This window comes from Artemia franciscana, chromosome 12 (assembly GCF_032884065.1).
Source record: "Artemia franciscana chromosome 12, ASM3288406v1, whole genome shotgun sequence".
In the NCBI taxonomy this organism is placed as follows: domain Eukaryota; kingdom Metazoa; phylum Arthropoda; class Branchiopoda; order Anostraca; family Artemiidae; genus Artemia; species Artemia franciscana.
The window spans coordinates 18,654,818-18,676,385 of NC_088874.1; the positions used below are offsets into that span (position 1 = coordinate 18,654,818).

The window sequence follows — 21,568 nt, forward strand, 5'->3', positions numbered from 1 at the left end:
AGTGCTGGAGTAATTTAAGACCTGAAGTTTTTAGAAGCTATTTTAAACATAATTCATTTTACCATCAGTATTATACCCGAAAATGGAAATGACCTGATTAATGAGGTGAGGAATACAACACGATCGATGCATATGACAAGAAGCACAGGCCCGACAATTCGAATTGCATTACCAGAGTATATAAGGGAGTCAGAGAGTCACCCACAGCTTAAGCGCCGGTTAAAAATGCATTTTTAAATGAAAAATGATCAAGAGGAAGAAGAGAAGTATACTCAATGAGAGTGGGCTATACAAAATTTTTCAGGTCTGAATTATTATTTGAAATACTGTATGTATGTATATATGATATATATATATATATATTATATATATAGGTATTTTCTCGATCTGTGTGTACTACCTTTGTATTTTGTTTGCCATTAGCCATTGGTATCACATTGAGCGTCGCTGAGTCTCTTCTTTTCTCCTAAATAACATCTTGCGGTCATATCCAATTTCTAATATTTCTATAGACGTTGTTCTTCTTTTTTTGACGATGCGCTTCTTTCATAATACGGTGGGGGGCTATTGCACCTGAAAAAGCATATAATTTATGATAAGTAAACAGTCACATTTTACTACCGTGCTTAGGTACGGCGATGAGGAAATCAGTTTTTTTTTTGTTTTTTTTTAATAGATGAAAGACGATTCCAAGAAGGTAGGCAGGAGACATGGGCATTCAATACCAAAATCTTAAATTTTCTTTTTTCACTAAGTGTTTCACGACTTCACGACAGACTCGAAACAAAACTTGAATACTGACAAGAAATACTGGAAATATATATATATATATATATATATATATATATATATATATATATATATATATATATATATATATATATATATATATATATATATATATATATATATATATATATATATATGTGTGTATGTATATCTATATATTAAAAATTCTTTATTCAATTTCCCTATAAAATTCAAGCTTTGAACAATGTTTTGATCAATTTGTTGATCTTGCTATAGCAAAGGAAAATGTTCCTTTTTACGCAGGCTAATAAAAATCTGGTTTCTATAAAAAGTTAACAAGCTTGGATGACCTCAACGCATTCAATAAGAAAATGCTCGTTAATTCCATAAAAGAATCGTTTATTATGAGAGTGGAAATACCAGTTATACTACATAAGCTCAATACGCTTTTTGGAAGAGGTCAAACTGCGCACAAGAACAGGGTTTGTGCCCGTACCTAAAGGCTTTCGTGGGGAGGGAAAGCTTAGTTTTTAAAATTGGAGTTCCAACATTGATGCAGTTTAGTCAACTTGTAAGACAACCTAATCTTAGCTTAAGCTGAAGTTTGATGTCCCTTATCTGGCAATTTTATAAAGGAAATGAAGATCACACCGATTTTGATGAGCATGTTTATGCATACAAATAGACAGGATATCTGAAATTCATGACACAAGACCCTAAACCATTTGAAACATTATTCCAACAAGTAATAAGACAAGAGAAGAATACTAACAAATTAAAAAACTATTTTCCAATTCCTAAAATCAGACAAGGGATTACATTCAAGTAAAGGTGCACATAAAGAGAAAAGGGATATCCTGCTTCCTATCTTTCCCAAGCTCAAATCAAAAATACTGATAGATAATTTCGATTGAAATATGGCTGAAATAGACAGGGCCACAGGAATGACAAAAACCATAGAAAAGGACAAACGAAAGAGATCAATAAATGAAGTCCAGAACTCTTCATTAACTCATACAAAGACCCCTGCTATAAAAAAAATCAACTAAAACCTTATCAAGAGAAATAAAATTATATGATGGACAATACGCGCTATTAAACAAATTACCAAATATAGGGAAATTCTTCAGGGGACTGTGGCAAAAAGCCCTATCACTATTATTGCTGGTGTTTTTATATAGTTGTAAAAAGGAATTTTAGATTATGTCTGAAAGTGCAAATGCTCATAATTAGGCGCATCATTATTAATTGTGAAAATAATGTCGATGCTTCAACGCAACTGACTGGAGACAATACAGATAATGCCCTTCTCTTCTGAGAGTAATAATAAGGACTCGTCAGCGATTTCTAAATTGGAGGTTTTAGATTAAGTATTTGCTAATATACAAACACAGTATTTGCCAAAAATATGGGCTATTATGATATGGCGTAGTATTGCCAGTGAATCCAAAAAGACGTTTGTATACTCAATTTAATTTTTGTGTTGTTTGCAACTACAAGCTTTATTCTGCACGATTATCTGTTTGTGGATTCATCAAATATTCTCTGAATATGCATACAGGCCCTTTTTAAACATGAAAAATAAAAATTTTAGCTTTAATATTATAGTCACTTAAATGATAAGTATGGATAAATGAAATAACTTATCTTTAAGACCTCAATGTTTTCTGTGATAATTTCGTCTGACGTTAACCTAGTGTACTATTTTTTTAGCACTAATAAATAGTTTCATTTAGGTGTACCCTGTTTTCAAAGAAGCGCAGATATTTTTGAGGAGCGGTGAAGCATTTTTTTCTGGCGGTGGGTTGTCTGAAACAAGCCTAAAACTGCGTTAATAGATATCAACTTCTCTCGTGGTCACTAGGTTTAATCTCAGCTTATCAATACCGGATAAAGAGTCGAAATCAGCTGTAGTAACACACCGTGTTACTATAGGTTAGATAGATTTCCTATCAGTCATGAATGGAACACAGATGGTTTTATATCGAAACATGTTTGAAAGTAGATTTTTCCCATTCTTGTATCAATGAAAATGGGACACCGATAAGTTGGTTACATCCCTATAACAATCACCTAAGTAGATATTGACAATGTAATTGGTCCTGTAGGACCAACTGTAGGCTAGTTGGGATTTTCTATTCATTCAAGTTAGTTACAGTAAAAACAATAGTAAGGTTGTCCTCTCTTTAAGGTGAGTGACGTTGAGACATACTACTATTCTGAGAGTGACTACAACCAGATAATGAAAAAATTGTTAGATGACTATGTTGCTCAACAGGGTACTATTTCTGGCAGTGGTCCTTCTGAAAGAGTTGATGACCTATGGATGGCCTATTATGGGCCTATTAATGAAGAAGATGACTAACACTTGAAGATTTTCAAGTTTTATAAAAGTACACGCAGTCTTTTCTAAGTCTAAAATTGAGCATTCATGTATACGAAAAGACTGGCTTACCCTGAATTTAATTATGGAACTGAATATGCAAAATTAGCCATCAAGTTTTCGGTATAATTTTCTACAGCCTTTCTTCCCCTATGATCACAATAGTCGGTAAGCTGAAATTTATTAGTTAATTGATAATAATATAAAAAATATTAAAATAATTACTTGGTAGAATTGTCTTTTTCTAATCAAAATTATATTTAAATTGTAGGAAAAGCGGGACTGGATGTTTCCATAATATCTTAATAGCATCCAGTTTAATAGAAGTGCTGTTTTTAAACAATGGAGACATCCTAAGTAAACGTTTGACTACTCACTTAGCTCCCAAGAAACCTTCAACTCTCCCAAGCAAAAAATTCAACAGGAAGAACCAAGAAGTAAACCCTCTATATCACGAGGAGAAGAAATTGTTGAAGTTCAAGCATTGTCAACTCCAAAATCCCAAACATCTTCCAAAGAAATAAGTACTAAATCTACGAGTACCAGTTCATCAGAAACAGAAAGTGAATCAGACACAGGCAAACTCAAGAGCTCACAAAAAGCAAGGCCACATAGTGCTACTGCCCAAGCCAAAAAGGTACAGCTGAAAGGTCAAAAGTTCCTAAAGAAACAATATAAAAAATTTGATTTAATATCGCTGGCAAAACCAAAGAAAAAGGATGCTGAACCTAAAGAGGAAAAGGTAACAGCCAAGTCAGGCAGAATTGTCAAAAAGCCAGATAAATTAGAATATTAATAAGAAATCTATAAGCCAGGGGTAAAATAAATAAATCATCTACCGATAAAATCAAGAAATGACTCATTAAAAAAAAAATTGTCGCCGAGGAACCACTCCGTGATAAAAGATCCCTAAAAAAGTACTTTTCAGGAAGTTTGCTAAGACTAAAATTGAAAAATTGGCCAGCTCTGTCAACTAAAGTGCTCAATATTTTAAGTAAGTTCAAGATCATCTTTTCTAGCAAGAATATAATCATAAAAGTGCAACAGTTTTTGTTAACATATGCTACCTCCAAAAAATTCCTTAACGTTAAAGCTTGTTAAAACCTCTATAACTAACGCCCACCCGACAAGAATTTTAATCTTGTATTTAGAGCAACCTTATAGCTTCGTATCATCATTTAACAAATACTTAATCAAAGTACATCATTATCCTTAAAAACACATTTAAGACGTAAGGTGATGACAAGCGCCCCCGCAAGCCGTGGCTGAGGAACAAAACGTGTTCCAGTTTGTTTTCCATAATTTCCTAATTGCCATTTCCTTATTGCAAATTAATCTGATAAAATATCCCTATCATAAGACCCCCCCCCCTTTCGTGGCGTAGGATTCCAAACATTTGCGGCTAGGGTTTCGAATTGCATCCCCAACTAATCATTTCGTTGGATGAGTTGGGGAGGCTGTTCAAAATTCTTGACCTCTGTTTTCTTCGATCAATTGAATAAATCTCTCCCTTTACTAACAAATCTTGCCGTAAGAATAATTTAACATTAACAAAACTTTAATTATAAAGCTTATTAAAATCGCTATAACTTGCCCATACCAAACAGGAAGTTTCAGAATTAGCAATTAAAACTGCGAACGAGGTTAGGAGCGGTGACCATTAACTGGGCCACTTTGCTGGACCCATTAGTGGTAACGGTTCAGATCCTTGAACGCTACTTCTTCGCTGTTAAAACCAGTGATAAAGTGAACAAGTGAAAGTAAATTATAAGTGGCCAAAAGAAGAGCTTCAAAAAAAAAATTAATTTTAATTAATTTACGAAAAAAATCAAAAAACCTAAATCCTTGGGGGTCCGCGGTCAGGAGTTGTGGCGGATATCACTTATGAGTCTACTTCGATTCATACGCCGTATCTATACTAATTCCCGTCACTACTTCAACTGATACTACTCCATCTAATGCTTCTCATTGTATAAAATACGCGCACGTTATTGAACGAAATTAAGTAGAAATTCTTGCATGTTGTAATTTTCTCATTGTCATTCAACATTTCCTATTTCCAATTTACAGAACATTTCCTTTTATCATTTCCAATTTCTCTAAGTGGTTAAATCCTTTTCAATTTAACTAATTACCAAATTTACTACCAAAATATGTCCAAGGCAATTATAGACACGGAATTTATTTCAATTATTCACGCTAAAGAAAATGTTATATATTCAGCTTGAATTTTAATCCAAGACGAAAATGGTAAGGAAGAGTATGCTGTAATGTGGTACCTTAATTATGATCTAACAAAATTTGAACCTCAAACCTATAGATTTGGCCTAAAACTAGGAAATATCCCAAAATATCGACCCGCTAGAGGGGAAGTAAAAATCAAGTACTCAAATAAAAACAAAAAAGGAAAAAATTTAACAAGTCTTCAATTATTGATATGAAAATTACAACAAAGATTTAATATTCACTACTGGTTTTGCAAGGGTCCCGCTCTAACTGACCTCCTTTTAATTGACAAGTGTAAAACCCCCAAAATATGCTACAAAATTGAAGAAAATGAGAATTTTACCAAATACGAAGGTCTGCATCACCCTTTAGATGAAAACCGATGTTATGCCAAATTCATGAATGATCCAAAATGTCAAGAATACGCCTTAAGGGGAAATAAAATATTCTCAAAGCGTAAAAAGTCAAAGCAAGCAAAGAAAGACGCGTATAAAGATAAATTAAATTCAAAAAATTTAAATGATAAAAAACATACCATTTCTAGACGAATCCCCAGAAGAACTTCAAGCTGAAAAGGTAATTACCCATTAGCTAATTAACCTGCTTATATGAGCAACTAGTACTAACCAGGAAAAATGCCACGGAAATTTACTTTAAGTAATACTGATACTTTAAGACCCAACCAAAACCAAGTGCCTACGAGACGAGACTTTTGGATTCCAAGTAAAACCAAAAGTTTGTCAAACCTCTCAGAAATGGACCATGAACTAAACGAAATAATCCTTGAATCTGCGGTGACAATTGCAGTAAGGAACTTACAGCATGATACTTTAAGCTCTTTACTAAGAGTTCCAATCATCCTTAGCGACGATTTTATTATACAAGAATTGATTATTTTATTGTGTGGTTCCTTTTCATAAGATTTTATGAGAAAAGACTACAATTATAGGCATAAACATATACCTTTGCAGCGCTGCTTCTTGCAACCCCCCCCCCCCAAGAAATGTCCTTTAATAGCATCCATAATTCACGAAAACTTTTGGCACATACGAGAAGAACCAGGATTCAAAATAATTTGGCCTTTAAAGTTTCTAGGATTACTGATAGACTTGGATTACAGAATAGTTGAAAATGAAAACATACTGCTTGGAATATATGAAAATTATTTATGGTACGATGCCGAGTTCGATCCAATGATAATAAACAATTCAATCCATTGCATTTATGAAGAACAATATGAAGTTAAAAAATGTAAAAATTAAATTATACATGAATGATGAGAATTTTGGATAAAAAAAACTACAAAATTTATACGCCATAATTTAGCCTTTGCGTACTGTAGAGGTAAATATTTAATGTATTTCTACCTAAAGAAAAGATACGTCCTTTTCTTTATTCCATCAAATGAAAATGCCACACTTACCTATTTTTTGTCTAACCTAAAGTTTCAACCTAATCTTGTAGCTCATAAAAAAAACTCCAGGCATTGCTATAAAAATAATAAATGAATTGGTTACGATGCGCTGCAAAGGATAATACTTAATATGCTGCCCCGTGCGCTGCATTACGCTACGCTATGCGCCGTATAAGAGAGAACTTAATGCGCCGCATAAGAAAATTCTTAATGCGCCACATAAAAATTATTTTTCACACTGCACCATGCCCTTAATATGAAAAGCAGTGCATAGCGGAATAAAATAACGTAACTTTTTTTCGACCTAAAGGAATTAATACCATACTATTTCTAGATCATCCTCAAGCGAAACCCACGCTAAACAGGTAACCCTTGGCTTATATTGATTGATAGTAAAAACTAACAAAATGCCTTTAAATAGAACACTAAGTAATCCATATTTTTAAAATTCAAAAACTAAAATTTAACCTCCAGAACCGTGAGCTAAACCCTTAGTCTGCGAAAGAAACTCTGAGCTTTCCCGATTTGTCAGGATTCAATAATGAATTTAATGACCTGCTTTTGGAAAACTCGGTCAAGAACGCAGTAAGAAATCTGGATTATGAATCTTTATCCTTATATTAGAGAAGCATTGATTATACTGTTATATTGTGTCTTTTCAAAGACAGTAATCAGGGAGGGTTATCAATACATGCGAAAATTTTGATCCATTACTTTTGAGGTATTACTTAAGAGGGTCCCCAAAAAGGACTACTCTCTGATAGCAAACCTCATTGACGGAAGTCTTTATTTTGCATATAATGTAGATTTGAATCATTAAGAGGGATGGTTGAAACTGTAGATAATAAGGAAGCAGTAAAAGAATACGATGATGCAGATTTTAAAGATTACACAGGTATGAAATGTGCTAATAAATTGGATAACGCAATGGCCATATGTCTATTTCAAAAGAAATTAGCGTCAAACGGAACTGGCGTTAGACCAGAAATTTTTGATTCGGATTTTCCTGACATAAACGCCGCTAGTACAATTAGAAAAGATAAAAATCTAAAAACAGACGAAACAGCTCGTGAATCAGGTAGGCGTAGTAGTAGCGTTAATACAACTGTACAGTACGGAAAAAAGTCGAGAAAGGTGAAATATATTCCAATGTGATGCAATAAATATTTAAATTCAATATTGATGTATTTGACTTATAGCCAGCACTGGCTCAATGTATGATGATTGACACCCACGTTTGTGAGAGATGTTGCTTTGTGTATAACGGGGTACTGTGTTTGATCTAAGACAAAAGACGAAACTCGAATATAAACGCCATCTTCGTGCCGTTCGTTACTCCGGTGAAACTTTTCCGAAAAGTAATAGTGAGAGGCGAAAAGTGATAAATTCTGCCGTTTCTGGATGCAAGTTCTAGTGATATTATATTTCGTCCATCTTGGATCGAACATTATTCAAAAATATTTTCGAAAGTTAATTATGCAGTTTCTCATGTTTGCTTGAAATTAATTTGCCGTCACGTTTATTTCAGAGACATGTGGTTCCAGTTGAAAACTGGGCTGTTGTTAAAGGTATTGAGGGTTTAAAATCAAAATCTTTGGATATTGATGGGACTAGTGTTTTGAATCTTGTTCCGAATTCTTTTGAACTGGTATCTCATCTCCAACTGTTTTTTCAAATGTGTTTGAGTAGTTCGTGTGTGCCCGACTCGTTCTTATGCGGCAGCGTTACGTCACTTCTAAACAAAAGGAAAAGATCCGGTTTCTTGTAGTTCTTACAGGCCCATAACGGTAGCTTGTAATCTTAGCAAGCTTTTTGAACACCTCCTACTACCTTATATCACTAAGCTTGTTCTAAATGATTATAATCAATTTGGTTTTAGATCTGGGCTAGGCTTTCAGCATGCTCAACGTGCTTTGACTTCTATATTAAAAGATGCCCATCGCACTCGTCACGTACTTCATTTGGCAACCCTAGACTTGTCTAAAGCATTTGACAGTGTTTGTCATACTCAAGCATGGACAGCATTATGCCATAGAGGAGTAAATCCGTCGGTAATTCACGTGCTTCGTTTTTGGTACTCCCATTCTTACCTTCGCCTTAAGTCATTCGATAATTCTTATTTTGGTCATATCCCTGTTCGTTGCGGGGTAAGACAAGGGGGAGTTCTTTCGCCGGATATTTTTAATACTTGTATTGGAAATGTATTATCAAAAATATCGACGACGTGCCTACTAGGACCATCTGATATCTCATATCTGGCTTATGCGGATGACCTTCTTCTGATTAGTCAAACTGAGTCTGGTCTTGCCCGTTCAGTGAAGTCAGTTACTTCTGCTCTCCGTGATATCGGCCTGTACCTGAATATTGACATGTGCGAGTTTCTTGTTTTCAACGGTAATAATTGTTCAGAATCACTATACTGCGATGGTTTTAGTATTCCTCGTGTTAAATCGTTTCGTTGCGTGGTATAGCAGTTTGCAATTCTATGAATGCTCTCCGGTCTCGTGCTGTCCATGTTTTTTGTTTTTTTGGGTTTTTTTTCCTATGCCGCCAATCTCAGCTTATCCTAGAAACTGGTAAGGATTTAACCTGTGCGATATTTACGGAAAGTGTGGACCTCAGGCCAGATTGATGAATATGACATTACATTTTGGAAAGATCCGCAGAACTGTTGCCTGGGGCCTAAAAGGATGGTTTTGCTTGTCCACGAGCCAGAGCCTATGGTGTTCGAAGTGAAGTGGAGTTATATAGCCTATGTGAGAGAGGAGTATCTGAAGTTGTGCAGCAAGCTTTCGTTTCATCAAACCATATTTCTGCTTTCGAGTGGAAAGTTCCGTTCGAGCAGGCAAGCAGGCAGGCTCCACTTTCAAATTGATGATGGACTAAAATCTATGAGTGTTAAATATATGCGGCAGCTACCCGGCCCCACAGCCAATATATCTTCTTTGAGTGATAATTAGAAAAACTTACATAGGCAAAAATGTGGCATTTTCCCACGGGTGCGAGAGTGCTGCCATCTATTGTTTTTACCCATTTCTGTTCGTGATTTTAGCTGAGTTTATCATTCGGTATTTCGGACTTGGGATTGCGGTAAAGAAATGGTATTAGATGTGCCTAATAAACTTTAAAAGTTCTCTCATTGCTAATGAAATTGGAGCTTATCCTTTGCTCCTTTTTAAGTGGTGACGTTAGAAGTTGGTCTACAGCAACAAAAAAAATCAACTTTTGAACTAAGACAGATAGGATTTTTTTTCGACGGTAATCGATAGCTCTTGATGAGCTGATCAAAGTATCAGACATCCATTTTTTGGTACAAAAATTCCTTCATGAGGTATACCAGATTGAAAGTTTCAAGGGTTGACAACTTCAGTAGTAAGGTACACACGAAAACAAAATCTAGGCCGATAAAATTTGAGACATATAGAGGACTTGTAAGCAACAGTCGGCTGTTAGGTAATAATCATCTTCGGCAATAAGGGGTTGCCACTTTTGCTAGTTGGTGTACTATTATTTGTTTCCGGTGCATTTGATAGTTAAACCAATTTGTTTCCAGTGTAGACAAGTAGGGAACTTGTAAGTAATAATCGGCTGTTGGGCTACAATCATCTTCAGCAATGAGGGGTTTGCAACTTTTGCTGGTTGGTGTACCCATTTATTTGTTTCCAGTGAACTTAATGTCCATCACGGGAGAGGGACTTGTAAGTAAGAATCTGTTCACTTTGCGCTAGAAATTTGTGCAAAATTGTATTCAATCTCTATAAATCTGACAGAATTAAGTGTTTACGCAATGGGTACAAACGATAACGTAAAACAATGAGATAGTTTCGAAATAATTAGTGTCACCTATGGTATTTTAATCCTGAATAGTTTTATACTGATAGCTTTATACTACCAACTAGATTATATAAGATATTGTTCCAAGTTTTCATCCGTCACGATGTCTACGATTGAAAAGGACAAAGTTCAACTGGCTGCAAAGTCAATTTAGTCCTTCTTTCGATATTATTTTGTAGTTGTGTTTTTTCAACGCTGAGGAATAGCCTTCAGTCATGTGATAACTGATTGCCTTCTTGTTTGAACACACCGTTTTAAAAACTTCGATAGGCTGACAACTTCCTAATTTAACCGATAGTGAAGAAACAAGCACAAACGAGAATGTAAAACAATGAGATAGTTTCGTAACAATTAATAGAATGACATCTATGGTATTTGATCCTGAAAAGTTAGGGATAGCTTTATAATACCAACTAGATCATATAAGATATTATTCCGTGTTTTCATCCGTCACGATGTCTACGATTGAAAAGGATAAAGTTCAACTGGCTGCAAAGTCAATTTAGCAAAGTCAATAGCCTTTGATCATGTGATTACTGATCGATAGCGAAGAAACAAAACCAAAGTGTTGCTCTCGCAGCACTTTAGTCGGTGAAACCGACAAAGGTTGCCGCAACACTTCACGTTGCCGCAACACTTCACGCTGCCCTGGCAACTTAGGTCTAGGTTAGTCTGGTCAGTTCTCTATACACCTGCCAGCTTTCAGCGATCGATGTATTGATCATCCATCTAGTTTTGGATCTTCTTCATATAAAAATTAGGGTGTTCCTGGATTCAAATCTAAGACCTCTCGCACCTTAAGATAGTATCATACCCCTAGACCACACGCCATACTTAAGAAGAACAATTATTTGTTTTATCGACAAATACAATTCTTCTCAACTATCTTGTTCGCTTGCAACCCCCCAGATGATCGAATCGGGGAAGAAAATATTTCTAATTTAGTCTAGTCTGGTCCCTGATACGCCTGCAAACTTTCATCGTCCTAACTTATCTGGAACTGTCCAAACTAGTAAATCCCACCCCCCCCCCCCCCCTAAGAGAGTGAATCCAGTCCGGTTATTTCAATAACAAATCTAGGACATGCGCTGATTCTTCCCATTAAGTTTTATCTCGATCTCACCACTCTAAGTGTTTTCCAAGACTTTCTGTTTCCCCCTCCAAATAACCCCAATGTCCACCAGATCCACTCAGGATTTAAAAAAAGAAATCTGAGACAGAAGGTCCTAACTAAATATTAAATTTCATTAAGATCTGAATCACCCGTTCGTGAGTTAAAATATCTAATTTTTCTGAATTACCCCTTCCCCCAACTCCCCCAAAGAGAGCCAATCCGTTCTGGTTATGTTTATCACGTATCTAGGACTTGTGTTTATTCTTCTCACCAAGTATTATCACGATCTATCTACCCTAGGCGTTTCCCAAGATTTCCGGTATCTTCTTCCAACTCCCTCCAATGTCATCGAACGCGGTCAGGATTTAAAATAAGAGCTCTAAAACACGAGGTCTTTCTAAATATCAAATTGCATTAGGATCCAATCACCCGTTCGTAAGTTAAAAATACCTCATTTTTTCCATTTTTCCAAATTAACGAATTGGATACCTCCGCCCCCCCCCCAAACTCCTCCAAAGAAAGTTTATCCTGTCCTGTTATGTTAATAACAAATCTAGGACTTGCGGTTATTCTTCCCATGAGGTTTCGTCCCGATTTCTTAACTCTAAGCGTTTTCAAAATTTCCGCCCTCCCCCCCCCCCCCCCAACTCTCCCAAATGACACTGATCCGGTTGGGATTTGAAATAAAAGGTCTTAGTTATGAGGTCCTTTTAATTATCAAATTTCATAAGATCCGATCACTCGTTCGTAAGTTAAAAATACCTCCTTTTTACTAATTTCTCCGATTCCCCCTCTCCGATCTCCCCCAAAGAAAAAAAATCCGTTCTGGTTATGGAGAGCAGGTATCTAGGACTTGTGCTTATTTTTCTCACCAAGTTTCATCCCGATCTCTCCACTCCAAGCCTCTTCCAAGATTTCAGGTTTCCCCCTCCAACTCCCCCCAATGTCACCAGATCCCGTCAGAATTGAACATAAGAGCTCTGAGATAGGCATACTTCTAAACATGAAGTTTCATTAAGATCCGATAACTAGTTCGTAAGTTAATACATTTGTTTTCTAATTTTTCCGAATTAACGGTCCCCCTACTCCCCCCAGATGGTCGAATAGGAGAAACGCATCTTTCTAATTTAATCTGCTCTGGTTCTGGTTCTGGCAAAACCGGGACAGACAGACCGACAAAATGGTCTCGTATCTAAGACTTGTGGTTATTCTTCCCATGTAGTTGATCCCGATCTTTCGACTCTAAGCGTCTTCTAAGATTCCGGTCCCCGTCCCCAACTTCCCCAATAAAATGAATCCGGTCGAAATTTATAATAAGAGGTCTGAGTTATGAGGTCCTTCCAACGACCAAATTTCATTAAGATCCGATCACTCGTTCGTAAGTTAAAAATGCCTCATTTTCCCGAATTACCACTCACCACCCACCCCCAAAGAGAGCGGATCCGTTCTGGTCATATAAATCACGTACCTATGATCTGTGCTTATTTTTCTCATCGAGTTTCATCCTGATCTCTCCACTGTAAGCGTTTTCCAAGATTTCCCGTTTCCCCCTCCAATTCCCCAGTGTCACCAGATCTGGTCAGAATTTAAATTAAGATCCGAGAGACACGGTATCCTTCTAAATAGGAAATTTAATTGAGATCCGATCACCCATTCGCAAGTAAAAAACACTTCATTTTTTTCTGATTTTCCTGAATTAACCCCCCCCCCCCCCCCCGGATGGTCAAATCGGGGAAACGACTATTTCTAATTTAATCTGGTCTGGTCCCTGATACGCCTGCCGAATTTTATCGTCCTTGCTTATCTGGAAGTGCCCAAACTAACAAAACTGGGACAGACACACCGACAACAATTGCGATCGCTATATGTTACTTGATAAACATCAAGTGCCGTAAAAACTCTTTAGAGGGAGAATAGCACAGAATAATGCTAACTACTGCACATAATAAATAGAAATCCAATAAAATAAGAAATCCAAGGTAAAATAGAAATAAATAATTTCCAGTCAACCACATTTAATTCAGTTTCAGCCTTCAATCAAGTTTCAAGAAACCTTATCCCCCTGTTTATATCCAAGAGACCCAATATTCCTCCAAGAAATAATACAAATGCAAACAAATAAATCCAAGAATAGATATATAATACAAATCAAAGAAATAATACAAATTTATTTTCCATATCAATGTCTACTACCTTGTATCCTACTTCGTCATTAGCCATTGGTATCAAATTGGGTGTCGTTGCGTCTCTTCTTCTCTACTAAATAACATCCAACTGCCAGGTTTTATAGACGTTGTTCTTCCTTTTTTGAAGTTGTGCTTCTTTTTATTACGTTGAGGATTCTGCACCTGTAAAAGTACATAATTTATTGTACATAATGTACATAATTAAGTGCCTGAAAAAGTACACAATTTACATGAAGAAAACAGACACATTTTTACTACCGTGCTTGCCTCATAACACCGAACTTTGGTACGGCGATCAGCGAATCAGTATATTTTTAAACAAATGAAACACGATTCAAAAATGGTGAGTGGGAGACATGGGCTGGTGGGCTGGCACGTGCACAAGGCGTGCCCCCCCCCCACCCAAGAAATTCCGCGATAGTTTTTTTATTTTCACAAAATTTTCTGATACCTCTCACAGGATAAGGGATTTGAAGGAGTTGTGCCCCCCCCCCAACACAAATACCTGCGTACTTGCCTGGACAGGGCATTCAATCCCACCACCTCTTCACCGCAAAAACACGCAGTTTTTATTGCTTGACTATTAGACCCCTTTGATTGTTTCGCAATGCAAAAACCTCTAACCAAGATAACGAACAAAATTGAAGTACTAAAACGAAACAAAAATAAAAATAGGCAAAATTTACCACAGGGTATACAGTTGCTTTAAAAATGTAGGGTACAGAAAGTAAGCAAGAAGACATAATTCAGTGTTTTATGTAGAATTATTGAGAGGATTATCCGGGCAGAAAAATAAATAGTAACCTAGTTAGTGATCAAATGAAAACTTCTATAAACGGTGGAGACTGAGACTGAAAATTTGTCCTAGTGTCAAAATATCACTTGTTCCATCTAGCGTTTGACAGATCTTGCCGGCTATTGTTTTTTTGTTTTTTTCTTTAACTTAGCAAATTTGCTGGTTTCAGAAACTGAGATCAACTGCTTATTACTAAATTAATACTGCCTTACAATTACACCAAAAGAACTGAAAAAACGTCAAATACCAGACCAGGCGTTGGTCACTTTTTCTTCGACAATAGTGCAAAATTTAACTGTTTTAAGTTACTAGATCTTATCGAGATTTTCTTCATTTATAATTCCGCAAGCATCACAACTTATAGCATATAGTGCGGGCAAAAAAGCGTCGAAAAACACCAGAGTACTTCCGTATTTGAGGAAAGCACCAAAATTGGCTGAGATGTACTTTTGAGTATGCTCTTTAATATGGATCAATTACGCAAGCGAAATTTTCCCTCAGAACGCCACTAGGTGCTTGAAATCCAAGATGGCGGACAAAATACGAATTTGTCAAGATGAGAAGAGATATCCGTTCAAACAGGCTAGTATGAGTAATCGATGACACAGGCTTCGAATATGAGCTTAAAAATACCTAAGTTGTACCGTAGTGCCGTTAGGTGCCTCAAATCCAAAATGGCAGACGAAAATACGAGTTTATCACAATGAGAAGACATGGCCGTTCAAATAGGCTAGTATGGGTTAATCGATGGCATAGGTTCCGAATATGAACGCAAAAATAACTTAAGTTGTAACGTAGTACCTCTAGGTGACTCAAATTCAAAAGGCGGATGGAAATACGAGTTTGTCAAAATGAGAAGACATGACCGCCACAATAGGCTAGTCTGGGTAATCAATGGCACTGGTATATGAAAGTAAGAGTGGACTAAAGTAATAATATCTGGAATTCCGTCTATTGCTCTGAATAATGATAAAAAGCATTTTGATACTAAACTAACTAAAAAAAATACAACCAGTTTGCATGAAAAACCCGACATTCACAATAAGAAAACAACAAAAAAACAACGCTCGTTCGTCCAAACATGAAACATCGCAAACGCCTTAAAGTTGCCTCCATGTCAACTGCTTTCGTTCAACCTGTCATCTAGCGGTCAGTTTCATCGTTACTATAAATGACGTAGTTTTAGCCGTGCTCCTTGAAGGGTAAGTGTTTTTTTTATTTCTTATAAGCTAAAAAAGAAAAGGGAATTGGTGGTTGAAAAAGATGTATGCAAGACATTACTCAGGGATTAACGAAACGTATTGTTGTTGCTTGTATCGGCAAGTAGTTCCTCTTTATTAGTTTGACAGACAGCGCTATCTATTGTTACCGCGTGTTACTTCCAGCGAAGTTTGCCAGATGTCATGCCAGTTCAATGGGCATCCTTCTCTTGTTACTAGGGTTTGCCCGATAAGAACAGAAGAATTTATGGTCATCAAACAGTTCGTGGTAACGAACTGTAGTAGGGAGCGACCCGGCTCAATATTTACCAAAACTCTAAAAAATGGAATTTTGATACCAATAGTTACATCAAAAGAATCGTATTTTAATGTTGATTTTAAATATATAAGTTTCATCAAGTTTAGTCAAATCCATCAAAAGTTTGAGGTTGAGAAAATTTGCCTTATTTTAGAAATAGGAGGAAAACCCCCTAAAAGTCATAGAATCTTAACAAAAATCACACCATCAGATTCAACGTATCAAAAAACCATAATGTAGAAGTTTCAAGCTCTTATCTACAAAAATGTGAAATTTTGCATTTTTTGCCAGAAGACAGATCACAGATGCGTGTTTATTTTGTTTTTTGTTGTTTTTTCTTCTGTTTTTTTGTTTGTTTTTTTCCCCCAGGGGTGATCGTATCGACTCAAATGATCCTGAAATGTTGCAAGAGGGCTCATTATAACAAAATTAATAAAAGTTCTAGTGCCCCTTTTTAAGTGAACAAAAAAATTGGAGGGCACCTAGGCCCCCTCCCACGCTAATTTTTTCCCCATGGTCACCGGATCAAAATTCTGAGATAAGCATTTCATTCACCATAGTCGAAAAAACCTATTAATTATGTCTTTGGGGCCGACTTACTCCACCACAGTCCCCGTGGGAGGGGCTGCAAGTTACAAACTTCGATAGTGTTTACATATAGTAAGGTTATTGGTAAGGGTACAGACGTTTTACAGGGATGTTTTGGTTTGGGGGGGGGGAGAAGTTGAAGGGGGGTTATGTGGGAGGATCTTTCCATGGACGAATTCGTCATGTGGAAAAGAATTTTCAATTAAAGGGGCGCAGGATTTTCTAGCATTATTAAAAAAAATAATAATAAAAATAAATATGAAAAACATTTCTCCGACAGAAGACTAAGACATGCAGAGACTTCCTCAAGCTAGTGCTTTGCTTTTACAATATATTCTTAAAGTTCCACCTACAGTCAGATCATGTGTGGAGTCGCAGCCAGGAATCAAAACCCACCCTTCCCAGTTTTTCTTACTTTGGCTGGGCCAGAGGCACCGATGGAAAGTGCTTCCCAATTGGTTAGGTTCCCTTCCCCAGTGTCAAAAGTCTGTCGCGAGACATTGCGTTGTGGTTGCAAAAAAGGGTGTGAAAGAAGGTGCCGCTGCAGGAAATTTGACCTTAACTGTAGCCCCACTATGCTGGTGCAAATCAAAGTGCTTTAATTGTTGAACATGTGAAAATTCTTTTTACCTGAAGATTCGATTGATCTCTTTGTGTTCCTTATAAAATTATAATCTTAAATGCTTAATCCGTCCGTTTAGCTGATGTTGATTCACTTATAATAAATAAGAGATGAAGTGTTAACAAGTATTTAACTGATTTTAAATTAGCAAATGTATACAAAGGTCATAAATTGAACGCGTCTTGGTCTCATTCTTAGGAAATTTGTACTGTACAGACTGTATTACTATTAGTCTGACACATTAAGAGCTCATATGGCACTTGCGACAAGGTCGGAAGAGCCAAGAGCTCATATGGTATGAGCTCTAGCAAAATTCTAAGAATCAATAGACTGTTTTAAAAGGAAAATCAGAGGCTTAATACCGGTCGGAATTTAAAATAAGAACTCTGAGTCACGAGTCCTTCTAAATATCGAAATTCATTAAGATCCAATCACCACTCGTAAGTTGAAAATACTGCAATTTTTCTAATTTTCCTCTCCTTTCAGCCCCTCAGATGGTTGAATCGGGGAAACAACTTTTTAAAGTCAATTTGTGCAGCTCCTGACATGCCTACCAATTTTCATCGTCATAGCACGTCCAACAGCACAAAACTCACAAAGCACTGAACCCAACCACCTAACTCCGCCAAAGAGAGCGGATCCAGTCTGTTACGTCAACCACGTATCTACGACATTTATAAGCGTTTACCAAGATTTCTGGTTTCCCCCTCCAACTCTCCCCAATGTCAAAAGATCTGGTCGGGATTTGAAATAAGAGCTCTGAGACATGAGTTCTTCTAAATATCAAATTTCATTAAGATCCGGTCACCCATACTTAAGCTAAAAATACCTTATTTTTCTGATTTTTCCAATTAACAACCCCAAGCCCCCTCAAGAGAACAGATCCGTACCAATTATGTCAATTCCCCCCCCCCCCCCCCCCCCCCCCCCCCCCAATGTCACCAGATCTAGTCGAAATTTGAAAAAAGAGCTCTGAGATAAGATATCCTTCCAAACATCAAATTTCATTATGATCCCATCACCCATTCGTAGTCAAAAATACTTCATCTTTTTCTATAACCGACCCCCCACCCCCCCCCCCAGACGGTCAAATTGCGGAAATGACTATTTCTAATTTAATCTGGTCCGGTCCCTGATGCGCCTGCCAAATTGTATCGTCCTGGCTTACCTGAAGTGCCTTAAGTAGCAAAACCGGGACAGACAGACCGACAGACAGACCGACTGACAGAACGACAGAAAAAAGCGATCACTATATGTGACTTGTTTAATACAAGTGCCATAAAAATTAAGGATGATTGATTTGAGATCTCATATAGACATCTACAGTGGTAAAACATTACCGAGAAGATGGCGAAGATTATAACATATATAAGGGGGGAAGTGTATATTTGCGATTAAGACGATTATTATATCCGGAAAGAGCCTAAGAGAGGCTTCAGTAGGGTCATTTACTCCCCACAGCCGAGGGGGAGGGGGCTGCAAGTTACAAACTGTGACAAGCGTTTACATACAGTAATGGTTATTTGGAAGTGTACAGACGTTTTCAGAGGTTTTTTTTTGTTTGGGGGGATAGAGGGGAAGGGGCCTTGTGGGAAGATCCATTTTATTCCTATATAAGTAAAGAATTTATCTCTAAATTTATATAAGAAATTATTTTTCAAAATCTAGAGGGGGGTGGGAGTTTTTTCAATTTATTTAGTGAGAATCACAAAGCAATGTAACTTTAAAATCAATGTATCAAAATCTAAGGGAAGGAGCAACAAATATAGGGGGATATACCCCTCACCTAGATTGTGTTCCGATAGAAATAAACTTTAATAGTTCTTAAATTCATTGTTTATAATTATCCTATCTGGAAGCAAACATTTTGCATAAATATCTGTCAATGATCAATACAAAATATGTCGCTCACACCGATAGTCAACTGCTAGAAAATAATATAACATACTATAAAATTACATTACTTATAATTGTTTAAACACTTAGGCTACTTCTCAAGCGAAAAGATCAGTAAAAAAAGAAAAAAAAGGGACTACTGATGCTTCTACCCCAAACCGTGTAGTTTCCCCGCGTAGGGGAACAGAACCGGAACCATGTCGTCACAGAAACCATGAATCAGACAGGCTGTCTGCAAATAAATTCATTTTTAACCACAAATTCAACACAAATTTTACCACAAAATAGGGAGGCTTCATGTAGCACGATGAGGACCACGCTGTTCCTAGTAGGGGAAACAATTTCTTAGGAGGTAAATGATGCAGAAAACTCCTTACTTTCATTTAAAAGTTTTTTTTGTTTATTTTCTGGACGTTTTTGAATTAACGCATGTTTTGATCTTGGCTCTCCGCACATAAATAATAAAAAGAAATTTGCATATTAATTAATTACAATTAATCGGAAGATTTTGAGAAAAATGAGCGAGGGAGGAGCCTAGTTGCCCTCTAATTTTTGATTACTTAAAAAAGCAACTAGAACTTTTAATTTTTTCCAAACGTTTTCATTGGTAAAAAATATACGTAACTTACGAATTAACTTACGTAACGAAATTCTATATTCCTATGTTTTTATTGCGTATATAAGGGGGTTCACCCTCGTCAATACCTCGCTCTTTACACTAAAGCTTAAATTTGTCCCAATTCCTTAAGAATGACCTCTGATCATAAGGCCGTAGAATAAATAGTTGAAATTACTAAAAATACTTTAGCATAAAGAGTGAGGTATTTTAGGTTTTAATGCTGCTCCTTACTTTCAGTAGAAAAAGATTTCAAATTTATTTTGTCATTGTTTTTTCAAATAATGCGAGGAAATCATGCGCCCTTGATTGAAATTCTCTTCCCACATGAGAAGTTTCTCCATGGAAGTATCCTCCCACGTATCCCCCCCTCATTAAAAAAATCCCCCTGAAAAACGTCTGTACACTTCCCAGTAACCATTACTATATGTAAACACAGGTCAAAGTCTGTAACTTCAAGCCCTCCCACGGGGACGTAACCCCCCCCTCAATTCTCCCCCCTAAACCAAAAAAAATCCCCCTGAAAACGTCTGTACACTTCCCAGTAACCATTACTATATGTAGACACAGGTCAAAGTTTGTAACTTGCAGCTCCCTCCCACGGGGACTGCGGGGGAGTAAGTCGTCCCCAAAGACATAGTTATTAGTTTTTCAACTATGGTGAATAAAATAGCTATCTCATAATTTTGATCTGGTGACTTTGGGGAAAAAATAAGCGTGGGAGGGGGCCTAGGGGCCCTCCAATTTTTTTGGTCACTTACAAAGGGCACTAGAACTTTTAATTTCCGTTAGAACGAGCACTCTCACAACATTCTAGGACAACTGAATCAATACAATCACCCTTGGAAAAAAAAACAAAAACAAACAAAACAAGAGCTAAGAGCTCATATGGCACTTGTGACGAGGCGAGAAGAGCTAAGAGCCAAGAGATCATATGGTATGATCTCTAACAAAATTCTATGAATCAATAGATTGATTTAAAAAGGAAAATAAGAGGCTAAATGCCGGTCAGGATTTAAAATAAGAGCTCCGAGTCACGATGTCCTTCTAAATATCAAAATTCATTAAGATCCGATCACCCACTCGTAAGTTATAAATACCTAATTTTTTCTAATTTTTCCCTCCCCTTGTAGCCCCCCAGATGGTCGAATCTGGGGAAACGACTTTATCAAGTCAAATTGTGCAGCTCCCTGACACGCCTATCAATCTTCATCGTCCTAGCACGTCCAGAAGCACCAAACACGCCAAGTCACTGAACCCCTCCCCCAACTCCCCCAAGAGAGAGAATCCAGTACAATTCTGTCAATCACGTATCAAGGACATTTGTTTATTCTATCCAACCAAGCTTCATCCCGATTCCTACACTCCAAGTGTTTTTCAGATTTCCCCTGCAACTCCCCCCAATGTCAAACGATCTGGTCGGGATTTGAAATAAGAGCTCTGAGACATGTATTCTTTCTTAAAAATCAAATTTCATATAGATCCGATCATCTATTCGTAAGATAAAAATACCCCAATTTTCACGTTTTCCAAGAATTCCGGTTTCCCCCTCCAACTCCCCCCCAACGTCACAGGATCTGGTCGGAATTTAAAATAAGAACTTTAAAGCAAAGATTCTTCTTAAA

The 21,568-nt window shown here is 36.8% G+C and overlaps 1 long non-coding RNA gene across 1 annotated transcript; it reads right to left on the reverse strand.

Moving 5' to 3' along the window:
- Window positions 1–402: 402 nt before the first annotated feature.
- Window positions 403–14,183, reverse strand: LOC136034196 (uncharacterized). The gene is made up of 3 exons (XR_010619133.1): window positions 13,915–14,183; window positions 5,895–5,927; window positions 403–573 (listed from the first exon to the last, which is right to left on the reverse strand). It is a non-coding gene; the product is annotated as an uncharacterized LOC136034196 (long non-coding RNA).
- Window positions 14,184–21,568: the final 7,385 nt, after the last annotated feature.